The following is a 13,633-nucleotide window of genomic DNA, read 5'->3' on the forward strand; positions in this document are numbered from 1 at the left end:
CTGTTGTGGGAGGACGTAGATTAAGGACCGATGAAAATCTCCGGAGGTCTGGCGGAGGGTCACTCTAGGGGCCCATACCTCAGCAACCTCAAGGCCTGACCTCCTGCTTCTCAGCTCCAAAAAACTTGTCATGCCAGCCACAGATGCGGAGACAGGTATTCCTTCACGGTCAGGCCAGGGTCTTATTTGAAGACAGGTATAAGATCAGAACTCATACGTAGCAGAGGAGAGGCTGCCCCAACCTCAGGCAGCAGAGAGCGGGTCAGGCAGCAGCCCAGGGAAGGCAGAATGACCCAGCAGTGAGGGGGCGGGGCAGAGCAAACAGCCTGCTTCGTTAAAGGGTGGGGGCAGGAAGGGAAACCAAAGCTACAGAAGCACCTTTCTGAGGAAGGTGTTACGGATCCCCAGAGACCCCCAACAGCCATCCACAGTGGGCCCCTCTGCTTATCTGCCCGTCAGGCTGTTCCTTTGCAAAGGGAACCAGCCCGAGTGCAGGGCAGTCCAGAGCAGAGACCCTCCACCTCAGGGCCAGGAGAGTGGAGAAGATGAAGAGGGGAAACGTAGTCCCTGAGATGTCTCCCCCTCTCTCACCCCCCTGGGCAATGAACCCTTTTCTCACTCTCTGCTGTGCTGTGTCTGCCCTGCGATGATGGATTCCCTCTCCTTGAGCCGGAGCTGGAGCCGGGCTGCTGCTGGAGGAGGGAGGGGCCGTGTTTTGCAGCGAGGGACCTCGCCTGCTGAGGGAGGCCCGAGTTGTTTTGCAGATGAGAAAACAGTCGCGGGGGTGTTGTGTCTGGCCAAGGCCAGACCAGGGAGCCAGGACAGAGGTCAGGCCATCTGTCTAGAGCTTGGAGCACTAGACCATGCTTCCTGATGACTTGACTGTCTAAGCCATTGAGGAAGAAAATGCACACGGAAAAGGAGCTTTGTTTTGACTCCTAGACACTGACAGGGACGACGTTCCCTGTGGAGGGGATGAGAATGTCACAGGGCAGAGGGTGTGACACGTCTGCACCCCACCCGCTTCCCTGCAAGTGTCTGGCAAAGGCTGGCGGCGCTGGGGGGGGGCAGTTCCCCAAGGTTAAGACTCCTGGGGTTGCTCTAGGCAAAATGGAAGGTTGGGGGCTTGAATGTCAGTCAAATAAAGCTTTCTGGTCCCAAGGAGGAAGAGAAGTCGTAAAAGTCATGCACCAGAAGGCTCATGGTGGCTTTGGAGGCATTGAATCCCCTTTTCAAGAATATTCTTTGCTTGCCTTTGAAGTCAAAGGATCATAAGGGTCTGAATTCCATTTGCAGGGTATGGCTGGGGTAGGAGATGGGAGTCTGGGCACAGCATGTGAGGTTTGGTGCAGCCCCAGAACTCCACGCAAACAGGAAAGGGTATGGGGGCATTTTTAGACCCCTAAATTGTAAAGTGGGCAGAGAATCCCAAAGTTGGAAGGCAACCTAGGTCCATTTAATAGCCGTCCACCTCAGACAGCCAGACTTGCTGGCTTCCCAGATGAGGAGACTGAGGCCCTGGGATGTGTGGCGACTGGTTCTACGGGGAGCTGTTGGCAGACTCAGGCCCAGAGCAAACTCAGCTCAGCCCCAGGCACTGTCCTTGGCTCTGTGGACACTTTCTGCTCCGGGACTCGACTCTGTGCCCTTTGGCCTGCTCTTCATATCCCCGCACTCTGGGAGGGCCATCCCCAGCTCTGTAATTTTTGGCAAATCTCTTAACCACATTGTCATTCAATCCAACCCAGGTGGGGAGGCACCACCCAGGCTCCTGGGAAGCCCGCTGTGACACCCAATCGACCCTTCCCTGCCAAATCTGCCGCCGCCTTGGAAAGGAGAAGTGGTGGGAGAGAGACTGAGGTGAGTTTCCAAGGCTCAACAACACATTTGATAAAGGCGTGGCCTATGCAAACCACCCCTCCCAAAACACCTAGAGAGAAGGTAAAGAAGAAATGTCCTAAATGAGGAGCCTTCACAAGATCTTCCTTGCTTTCTTCCCACACCAATCCACAGGATTTGTTTCAGAAAAAAACAAAAAGTTGAGGTGCCTGGGTGGCTAGTTGACCAAGCCTCCACCTCTTGATTTCAGCTCAAGTCATGACCTCAGGGTGGTGAGATCGAACCCCGCATCAGGCTCTGCTCTCAGCAGGAAGTCTGCTTGAGGTTCTCTCTCCCTCTCCCTCCCTCATGCTCTCTCTCTCTCTCTCAAAGGATAAATAAATCTTGAAAAAAAGAAAGGAAAAGAAAAGAAAAAAAAAAAAGGAAAAGATTGAAATGAGGCCAGACATGTTGGCTGTCCCCAGAGAGAACAGGCCAAGACAGCTGTTAGTGGCATCAACCAAGCCTGCCCACAGAAAGCCATGGAAGGAGCCACAGTTAAAAATGCTACTTATTTCCCCAGAGAATTTTAGAACTGGCAGACCCTTGAGGTCTATGCCACCCACAAAAGGGGAAAACCAAGGTTCAGAGAAGGGAGGGATGTTATCCCAGCTCAAACAGCAGGGTCAAGAGAAACCCCAGCTCTTTCCTGCTGTCTCGGGCTCAGCTCCTTCACGTGGGCTGTTTGTACAGGTGAAGATCGAGGCCGCATCTCTGTGTTGCTCAGGGAGCCATGGATGGCAGCCTGCCAGGCGAAAGCCTGGGCCAGACCCCGGCCTAGAACAGACTTCTTTGTCTGGTGGGTCACACTGCCTGTCGAGCTCCTGCGGGAAGGGTAGGGGAAGCCGTGGTTCCTGAGTCATGGGTACAGTTCCAAGTCTCTGCAAGAGCCACCTGAAGGGAAGTGAGCTAGGAGGGGAGAGAACGTTTGTGTGGTTAGCTCTGCCACCCGAAGCTGCCTCTAACACCCTAGAGACACTCCCTTTCGACAATGGAGGTCAGGCACCTGGTCAGGGGACTCCGACAGAGTGCCTGGGAATTGCCGGATGCTCCAGGATGGGGCTTATGCTGCGGGGAGGCTGGAAAGCTACTGGAGAGAAGGAGCAGAGTCTGGGGAATGTGTAGAGGTGATGGGGCCACTCTGCTTGGGTGGGGGGGGCAGCATGGGGCTGCTTCGAGCAAGGGAGACAGGCCTCGGCTGTGAGGAGAAGGGTGCGGTGCAAGAAGGTAAGCAGGTAGGGGTTCCCCCGCCCACCAGGTGACCCACGTTGTCAGCCACAGAGCTTGGGGGTTAAGAGAGAGGTGTAGCAGTGACACAGAAGGTCCTGACTCAGCCTCTCTCTCTAGCTGCGTGAACATGGGCAAGTTCCTTTGCTCTTTTGAGCCTTAGTTTCTTCACGTGGATTAGAACACCTACCTCACGGGTTATTGTGAGAATTCAGTACAGCAGCTCCTGTCAAATGTTTTCCACAGGGGCTGGTATTCAATATACCATTATTATTCCTAGGTTTTTCTTTCAGGGATCCTTTCCAGACCCCAGAAATCTCCTTGTTTATAGGACAGGAGTCTTTCTTTTGGCACCCAGGCGAGATACAAGAGGGAAAACAATGTCTGTAGTGCTTTTTTGGTGGGATATCGCCTGGCCGGGTTGCTTTTTACTCCAGTTAGAGGATGTGGGGGTGTAGGCTGAGGAGGCCTTGTAGGCGGCCCGCGGCTATAGGATCTCTTACAAATGCTTCCAAGGCACAAAGAGAGGCTGCCTTCTTCTTAGGACATGGGTCTGAGATGAGGTCCCTCCATTCGCCGCTCTTGCTCAGGCCTCTCTTATCGAAGAGCCCCTCTCACACACTGCCACTCTGTTCAGGTTCCTCACGGTTGGTCTCACAGGGTGGGAAGGGGCTCAGACAGTCAAGTGGCGTCTGGCTCAGGCTTCACCTACCACTTGCCTCTGGGAGCTGCCAGGCTCAGCACTCCTCAGAGGGAGCCCGGCATCGTGTGTGGCTCCCTTTCTCTGAGGGTGTGGGCTTGCTGGTCCCAGAGGCGTCTCCCCATGGGGGCCTGAGGGCCCTCCCTTGGCCTTCAGGCTGCATCACACCCAAGGGCTCTGGCTGGCAGGAGGATTAGGAAAATGCTGCACTTCCAGGCAGCCCTAGGGAGGGGCTGGGGAATCTTCGTCAGATCTGGAGGCGGCTTGGGAACCAGAGCAAGGGTTTGGGCAAGATTTCCTCAGGTCAAGGTACAGCTCCCTTCCTCCCCACCTTCACACAGATTGTAGCTTCACCTCAAAATAAACTCTGAGCAAATATTTAAAGAAGAATTGAGGGGGGAGGGAGCAAATTATTAATCTTCCTGGGGCAGTCACAGGTCTTAGTAGGAACATGACTTCCTATGAATCCTTAAAACAAACTGCGGCAGAGACTGCCTGAAGTCAGGGCAATCTTGTTTTCTTCTTCCTGGTCGTCAGCTAGACTACATTTCCCAGACTCCCTTGCAGCTAAGTGTGGTCATGTGACAGAGGTCTAGCTGGGGGAATGTGAGCAGGAGCCATGGGTGCCTCTTCCAGGTCCGGCCCATCTGAACATCTCAGGTGCACTTGTACGTGTTCCTTTCCCCTTTGGGCCAAGTGAGGATGATGCCCAGGTACCCTTGAGTGCCACGTATTATGATGGCTCTGTCCATCCACGTGGATTCCTGCAGACCCAAGTGGAAGAGGGTCACCGGGTTGACTCCTTCACCAGTTCAAAACCGATACATGAACAAGAAATAAACTCCTGCTGTATTTGAACTGTTATGGATTTTGGAGTTTGTTTGCCAGAGCAGTGCACTTATATTAACTCATACAGGAACGAACATTTGAGCTAGAGACACAGTCTCTAGTCCTTGTAATCTATAAACCTATACCATCTGTTGTCATAATTTGTGGTAATTAGGTTCTATAAAGTTGCTGTGAATACTCAATTAGCAAATACTGAGCTGCTGCTCCTAGGAGAAATTCAGGGTTAGCTCTCTGTGAGTCTCTGGTCACAACATTTTTATCAATACATAATCTTGTTTGATGTGTGTTTCTGTTTAAAGACAGCTTATTTAACTATATTATTGGTTCATTAACAATGAACTCACAGCCAACAGCGCTGTAACTCACAGTGGAGTGAAACTTATCTAACATGCATGTTATTTGCTCTCCAAGGTACATCCCAGCCTTCTTGCACTAAGGAACACTAGACGGCATGTTGGCGCTATCCTTGGGGATCATTTTAAAGAGTGAAATCGGTTTTTTTGTTTTTTTATTTTTTTAGTACAAAAAATGCAAAAAGCCCCACAAAAACCAAAAAACCCAAAACCCCACCCTGGCACTAAACGGATTGGGAAAAGGACACTTTACCGTATGAGAGCTGAAACAAGAAGGCACAACATGGACCTCCCCTGGGAACGTGCGTGTCAAGAGGCTCAAATTTTTCATTCCTCTGCAGATGTCTACAAATGACTGCCAACGCACCACAGTATTGACTGGGGTTAAAAATAGGTGAATCCACAAGTGATGAGGATAGGCTCTTACTAGATGCCACCGGAGTCCTCTGAGCCGGTATCGTGCTGTGCACGTCCCGGCTGGTCAGGAGGACTGGGACGAGCTGAACTGTGGGAAGTTTCGTGCTGGCTGGCAGCATGCATGACGGGGTGTGTAGGGACCGTGTGTGCGGCTCCCAGAAACCCGGTGGGTTGGTACCTGCCGCCTCCACTTGCAACGGCTTGTGCAAGGATGTCTTTGGGCTGAAGATAGCACCAGGGTCTGCCCTTCAAGCCCTGTCATTTACAAGGGGTGGCAGATCCCTGGCAGGATCCAAGGTAACTACTCTCTCAGTGGCTGATTTTAAGACAGGACCAAACCGTGGGCCCATTTTTGGTTGCATGAAAACACCATGTTCTTTCGCTCTTTAAGTCTTTATGTTGGTGGTTCTTTCTGTGTGGAATTCCATATTCTTCTTCTTCTCTTTCCGCCCTCTACACACTGGCTGCCTAATGTGTATTTACCCATCAAGTCATGGTCACTACTTCCAAGTTTGGATTCCAAGTCAGGATTCGGTGGCCCAGCTCTATGCCTCTCAGGGCGCCCTGCTGCCCGCAGGGTTAGTATTCATTACCTTACGTATTTTTCTCTCTCCTCGACTGGACTGTAGCCTCCCTGAGGGTAGGACACTCATCTATTGTATCCCCAATCAAACTGCCTTAAATAATAAAGATGTTATTGGCTCTTAGAAAGAAACATGCTAGAAGGAAGGCCTCAACGTTGTTTTAACTCAGTGGCTCAAGGATATAACCAGGAACCCAGCTTCTTTTGCTTTTTCCTCTCTGCCTTCATCCTGAAATGGGCTCCCGTTTGAGTGACACAGTGTCTGTGAAGAGCCTTCAGGATACCAGCTTTCTTGTCCGTGTGCAGAGAAAGGACAAACACATGGATTGTTTCTCCTCCAACCATCAGACAAAGTCCTGGGCTTCTGTCTGATTGGATGGTCTGAAGTCATACGTCCACTCCTGAAGTGTGGAAAGAGGAAGAGGATTACCAGGATTGGTTGAAGTCTTAGAGTTGGGTTGGGACCAGTTAACTGTCCCAGACAGAGTGACTGTTATAAAGTGGGGGAAGGGTAGAATGGGTGTTGGGGAGGCCAGCCGTACTGCCCAGAAGACTAAGGCAGGAAGGCTAAGGAAGACTAAGACTGTGGCAGGAAGGCCCCTGAGACAGCAAATTCTAGAAGAGCTAGGATCCTGGAACAAATTCTTAGAGAAGAGGCTCAGACTCACATGGACAAGAGGGGAACCGTGTCCTTTTTACTGAAGCAGAGGGATTTGCAGTGAGGCGGGTGTTACATTTAGAACAAAGGCCCATTAGGACTTGACCCTGTTTCTGCAGCTTCCCGGGAGAGGACCTTGAGGAAAGAGAGCCAGGCACCCCACCGGTGGAGAAGCTTCCCCCTCTGCCGTTGAGTCAGAGGAACGTTGCTCATCTAGCAAAGAACTTTCTTGGTGACCACTGAAAATAAAATGTGCCCACACGCAGCACCCCAAACGAATCTCCAGGGCAGTTGTCCAGACTTGGCTTCTTCTAAGAGAAGGAATTGGTTAAGACCACGCTTCTCAACCGGGGGCACACAGCCTCATTTTGGGGTGGTGACCCAGAGAAAGACATTAATCCAGAGGATAAACTTGGTACATCTTCATGGGCTATGAAGTCATGGAGTGGTAAGTAATTTGAAATATATTTACAATAAAACACACATTCTGCATGACTTTCTAAGCTTAACCCCAGGCTTTAGGGTGAGTTTGGGCATGAGTGTAGGCGGGAGGGAGGTTGGGGGTAAGTGTGCAAAACACCCAGGGCCACTAGCAAGCCTCTGGGGGTAGGCTTTCATTTTCCTCTCAGTTTTTTTTTTTTTTAAAGATTTTATTTATTTATTCGACAGAGATAGAGACAGCCAGCGAGAGAGGGAACACAAGCAGGGGGAATGGGAGAGGAAGAGGCAGGCTCATAGCAGAGGAGCCTGACGTGGGGCTCAATCCCATAATGCCGGGACCACGCCCTGAGCTGAAGGCAGACGCTTAACCGCTGTGCCACCCAGGCGCCCTTTCCTCTCAGTTTTTGAAATACTTTAGGGAGAAATGAGAAGCACTGGCTTTAAGCTGCAGGTGTCAAGGCCTGTCCTCAGGGCTGGGCGCTAACACCTCTGTTATGAAACCATCAGACCGCAGAGCCAGGTTAGGGGGCAAGCTTCCTGCCCTCCCCACTACAAGACAGCAGGATCCTTCCAGAGCTTTGGTCAGGTAATTCCCCTTGGCTTGATCCAAGACAAATGGATATGCATTAGAGTGAAATCTGTGCTTGAACTAGTTATCTGCAAGTGAGGTAGGTGCTAGAATCTGTTACATCTCATATGTGATGCCATTTGAACTCCCGGCTGTGACCCAAGGAAAAAGCAGAGGGCGGGGTGGGGATCCGGCCCGGGCACCACATAAACATTCTGCCTGTCATTCGGCTCAGTGCAGGAAAGGTTATGTTTGTTTGAGGTCATTACTTTTTGTCTTTTCTTTCTCTCTCTTCTTTTTCATAAATTTCAGTTCTTGGCATGTGACTTCCCCTCTCCCAGGACGCTCACTGCTCTCTGCATTTCTTCCGGACAAGGGGTGCTAACCCTTTAATCTTGGTGATTTTTCTCAGAGTGCCCACTCAGGTCTGGAGGGAAGTGTCTCTTGGGTTACTCAATGAGTTTTTGTCCCTGAGGGCTATGGGGAGGTGAAAGGATTTGGAATTCCTTCTCTTTTTCATGAAGAACTTTCTCTGTTCTTCCTTGGGTAGTTCTTGAATGATCCAGTCCTGGGGCGCTTAACCTCTTGATGTCTGTGAGTGTTGGAAATTTCCTGTGTGTGCCTCGGCAACCGACTTCCCTGGCATGTGTTCGTGAAATTCTGCAGGGTGGCCTCTCTCCCACAAAGTGGGACCTGTTCTACACGGGCCCCAGAGAGGAAGGAAATGTCAGACAGGTGGAGTTATGAGAATTACATGGAGGAAACAGTCAAAATGTCACTTTATAACTAATTCGAGTGTAATAGAAATGTAATAATGTACAGTGACCCATTTTGCATTTCATACCATCTTTCATCTGACTGTGGAAAATATTAATCTTTTCAGTGCTATGGTCTGGTTTATGCGAGGAGTGCCGTCTGTGTTTTGTTTTGTTTTTTTCCTCCTCCCCAAGGCAAAGAAAGAGTAACTGACTTATTCAAGCTTGTACAATAGCGCCTCAGATTTGAGAGAAGTTGGTGTTGGTGTTATTTTCAGGCCCTGGGGACGGGGTGGGGGCGGGGGGTTGGATGACAAAGACAGCTTTTCTCTGGCCAAATGGTCACCCCGTGAAATCCCTCCCCATGGGCGCTCTCTCTCAGGTGAGCAACACCGACTTAGTTAAAAAATATGAAACCCAACCAAACCGGACCTGTGCGGCCTGTACTTTTCACAGGTTTCTGTGAAAGGTGAGGGAGTGGCATGGCCTTTCCCCTTTGGGATCTCTGGTGGTTCAGGAACTCGTCTGGTTTATTTCGTGAATGCCGTTGAACCCTTGGCAGGACCTATTTCAGGGGTCTGGGCGGGTCTTTGAAGGTCATGGTATCAGAGTTTGGGGATAACATGAAGCCTTCAGCAGCATCCAGGGAGATCGGGTGGAGCATGTTTTATTTTGTGATCCAGTGTGTCTTCTTCCCAATCCCCATGAAACTATGTCTGGAGGATAAATTAAACGCTTCTGGAAGCTAAATTTAGATCACTTCTGGATCTCACTTGGTAAGAGTTGTGGAGATCATTGGATCCCTCTCTGTGTTTATTTATTTATTGACTTATAATGTACAACTCACCTGTTTCCACAGGAGAGTTTAGGGATAGTAGGACAAACATTTGAAATGATCATCAGGAAAAGGGGCAGGGATGTATTTCGAGCCCTCAGCTAACATAGTGATTCTGATTGGGTAGTAACTAACGAGGAACCAAAGGGCACACGTAGGGAGAAGGGAGACACAGCAAGTTATGCGATGTGCTTCATCTGGCAGAAAAAAAAATGACAGTCGTTCAGATGAGAAGGCCTTTAGCACTGCATTGATTTCTGAAATAAATTTATGTCAAAAATCTGTATATAAGGCATTTTGAAAAACACGATGACTCTAGTTTTAGCTGGACTTTGGCCACAGATGCAGCTGTGTGGGGGGGGCAATTGTGACATTTTGGACACTCCCGGGAATTTCTTTCTGTCCCCCCCTCCCTTTGAGGACAGGGGAGCTTAGGGTGGTTGGATGCGGGCAGGTGTCTCCACGTCAGTTTTGGGGAGCAGGCAATAAAAGTTGGCTTCCGGCCAACCCAACAGAAGAGGAAGCCTTTCAGAGGACACAGGAGTGGAGCCAGTCTGGGTTCCCTCCTGGCGTCCAGGCACAGGTCCTGGTAGACAGTCCCACTGGGGCTCAGCAGTGGATGAATGCTGTGCTGCTTTTCCTTCGGGCATCAATCACTGTGCTTGGGACAAAAATCCTAGAAGAGAGTCCGGGTGGCACAGCAGGGGTCGTGCGGTAGCTTCTTGTTAGCAGATGTCAAGGAATTTTGTCCGCCTTGCCAAAACTGCCTACGAGGTGGGGAGAAGACAACCCCTAAGAGACACTGGAACTCTGTCAAGAGAAAGGCCTTGCTTCCAGTGGGGTACTCTAACTCCATCGCACACTGGCTTTGCTTCAGGAAATTTCCTGATTCAGAAATAAAGCTGCTTTTTACTGTTTTCCATTATCTGAGTTTCTCCTTGCCGGGTTTTGACCCAATGATTGTCCAGGGCGCATCAGTCTGAAAGCTGGGAGAATATGAATTTTCTATCACCAAGAAAGGGGCCTGTTGAGCAATTCCCTGGCCTGCCATACCACTTCGCCACCGTCTGGGTGGCTTCAAACAGGAATTTATTCTTTATTCTTTTCCAGTTCTGAAGGCCAGACGTCTGAAATCAAGGTGTTGGCAGGGCCTGCTCCCTCTGAAGCCTCCAGAGGAGAAGGCTTCCTCGACTCTTCCAGCTTCTGGGGGTGGTGGCCAATTCTTGGCCTTCCTTGGTGGGCCCCCACATCACTCCATTCTCTGCCTCTGTTGTTACTCTCTGTCATCTTTCCTGTGTGTCTCTCTTCACATGGTGCTTTCCTCTCGGCGTCTCTTCTTCTTAAGGACATTAGTAATCGGATGTAGTCCCCCCTCTCATCCAATATGGCTTCAGGTTCGGAATGTTTGTGACTCCCCAGGTTCATCTGTGGAAATCCTCACTCAGATGGGACGGTATCAGGAGGTGGGGGCTTTGGGAGATGATTTGGTCATGAGGGTGAAGCCCCATGAATGGGATTAGTGCCCTTATAAAAGGGGCCCCAGAGAGCTCCTTTCCCCCTCCTACCACATGAGGACACTGGCTATGAACCAGGAAATGGCTCTCACCACACTTCCAGGCTTCAGGACTGAGAGATAAAATTTCTTTTGCTTATAAGCCACCCAGTCTGTGGTAGCAGCCCCAACAGACGAAGACAAAAAACCCGTATGACCTCATCTTAACTGACATTTTACTGACATCGTCATGGACCCTATTTCCGAGTACGATCACATTCACAGATTTCAGATAGACACACATTTTGGGGAAGGGACACTATTCAACCCAGGACAGGCAGACAATGGAGTATGGTCCTCCAATGGTTGGTGAAGTCCACTTTAGATACAAAACCAAATGGGTCTGACCTGGAATTCGTTGAGAAGGAAGCTTCTGGTAGTGGAATTTAATAGGGACTTTGTTTTCTGATCAAAGACCTTTTAAAATTGCTTGGATTTTGTAACTAGGGAAAAGAGGTATTACAAATCTCTGGGATGAGTTTGTAAAAACTTAGTTTTTAGGGAGTCTCACATTAAGTCGGTTTCAGTTGCTCTGCCATTAGAGAAAATCATTTTCTCTTTCTTCTGTGGACGAGTTCACAGTTTGGAGCAGGGGCGTTCCTAGACCTTAATGTTTCCGTTCATCTCAGCCTGTTGTCCCCTTGGCTTCAGGCCTCCTTCTGTCTCTGCCCTGCCCCTCTCACCTTTCTTTCCCCAAATTTAGAACTGACAACCCCTTGAGTTACTTTAAGGAAGAAAACAAGGGGTCTGGTCTCTCAGGGAGCTTCAGAAAGAGCACAGGAACTCAGCAACATGAAGTGTTTTGTCCCTTTCAGCTTTTATGTGCACTCTGGACCGAATCACAGAGATGTGGTTCCCATGGTGATCCACCGGCATGGCCACAGAGCCTTTGCTGGGTGTCAACTCAGCTATTTCTTCCTAATCTCATATAACACAGCAGCCATACAGAGAAATGCGACTGGGCTTGACTTTAACATGGCTTTTTATTTTCCCGACTCGGGTCTGGCTGGCAGGATGGGGGGCGGGGTTTTGAGCAGTGAGGCTGGAATGGTGGACAAGGGCCAGCTGACCAGGGTCACTGAAAGCCATGCTAGCTAACTTCATCTGGGAAGCTTCTCTTTCTCAAATTCTGCTGTCAGACCACCTACATCAGAATCCCTTGTGGGCCCCTGTTAGAAATGTAGATTCCTGAGCTCCACCCAGACCTTCTAGAGCAGAATCCAGGGAGTGGCTCAGAAGTTTGCATTTCTTGCAAGCACCCCAGGGGATTCCTGTGCAAACAGAAGGTTGGGAACTAGGGCTGTAGGTCCCTGGGAGCCCGGCCTGCGGGAAGCAGACGTGGGGGTCAGCAAGAGTACTTCGGTCCTGCAGGAGCTGCATGCAGCTAGGTGGCTACCAGCCCTTTATGCAACTCTTGCGTCCTGTGTTTCCTCCTGCTTTGCCCTACTTTAGATGCTTTAGAAGGCAGCTCGTTGAGTTCTTGTCACAACCTCAGCAATAAGTTCTGCTTTTAGCGCCACATGGGGGAGGAAACTGAGGCACAGACACTTGCCCAAGATCGTACAGTGGTGTGACTTCAAAGCACATGTCCTGGGGCGCCTGGGTGGCACAGCGGTTAAGCGTCTGCCTTCGGCTCAGGGCGTGATCCCGGCGTTATGGGATCGAGCCCCACATCAGGCTCCTCCGCTATGAGCCTGCTTCTTCCTCTCCCACTCCCCCTGCTTGTGTTCCCTCTCTCGCTGGCTTGTNAAAAAAAAAAAAAAAGCACATGTCCTCAGCTACGGTAGTCTGCTGAGATGTCAGGTGCAGTGACTGACGGGCGGAGGGCCTTGAGGAAGGAGAAATCAAGGACAACCAAGAGGACGATGGAACCATTCACCTGAACCCGAACGTGAAGATGTGCTCTTAGGTTGCCGACGCCTCCGCTCTTTGTTATGAGCTCCTCTTCTTCTTCTTCTTTTTTTTTTTTTGTTAAGATTTTACTTATTTATTTGACAGAGAGAGACAGCCAGCGAGAGAGGGAACACAAGCAGGGGGAGTGGGAGAGGAAGAAGCAGGCTCCTAGCAGAGAAGCCTGATGTGGGGCTCGATCCCAGAATTCTGGGATCACGCCCTGAGCCGAAGGCAGACGCTTAACGACTGTGCCAACCCAGCACTCCTGTTATGAGCTCTTTAAAGGTGGGAATCCTGCAATCACTCATGGCTTCCAAAATGTAGCCCATGTCCGGTTGCACAGGTACCACACTCAGGATGAGGAGGTCAAAATCTTAGAATCCTCTCTGTCAATTATTTGCTGTGTGGTGGATTAGTGACCACCTGTTTCTCCATCAGAGAAGAAAGCCCTACGTGTGATGTTTCCTCCTGTGCCATGAACAAGGCTTCAAGGTGACACAGCTCTAGGGGATGCCGTTCACTTGGTGCTCTCGAAGATAATGGGAACAATGTACCCCGGATTGTACGTGCTGGGGTATCGGAGAGGCAGATGATCAGGGCACCTGCTAGGGATTGAATGAGTTAATACAGGCAGAGTGTTCAGATCATGCCCGGGATATGCAAGTAGGAGCTGTTATTATTACCTCTAAATTTCTTCCAGCTTGAACACTGGGTGTCTGAAAACACTTGAATGATTTTTTTCCCCCGCCTGAAGTAAGGAAAGTGGATTTGAACTTGAAGGACAAAAATAGCCTAGCAGACAATTTTCTCTCTTAACTGGTTTGTTCCTCTCACCTAGTTACCTCGATTGAATTCATTTGGCCCCCTTTCTGGCAACTTCTTCCCTGGAAATTTCCACCCCCAGGTAAGCGAGGACAGCACAGA

General features: G+C 50.1%; 1 long non-coding RNA gene across 31 annotated transcripts in view; it reads left to right on the forward strand.

Annotated features, from left to right (window-relative positions):
* Nucleotides 1–13,633, forward strand: part of LOC105239529 — a 159,750-nt gene that overhangs the window by 81,883 nt on the left and 64,234 nt on the right. For 24 of the 31 annotated variants that reach the window (XR_004625662.1, XR_004625661.1, XR_004625681.1 and 21 more), the window contains 2 exons: nucleotides 1,749–1,860; nucleotides 5,066–7,113. This is a non-coding gene — a long non-coding RNA (uncharacterized LOC105239529). The remainder of the gene's footprint in view (nucleotides 1–1,748; nucleotides 1,861–5,065; nucleotides 7,114–13,633) is intronic. The other 7 variants (XR_004625680.1, XR_004625685.1, XR_004625688.1 and 4 more) reach the window with 5 other exon arrangements.

Source organism: Ailuropoda melanoleuca, chromosome 1, assembly GCF_002007445.2.
Source record: "Ailuropoda melanoleuca isolate Jingjing chromosome 1, ASM200744v2, whole genome shotgun sequence".
NCBI lineage: Eukaryota > Metazoa > Chordata > Mammalia > Carnivora > Ursidae > Ailuropoda > Ailuropoda melanoleuca.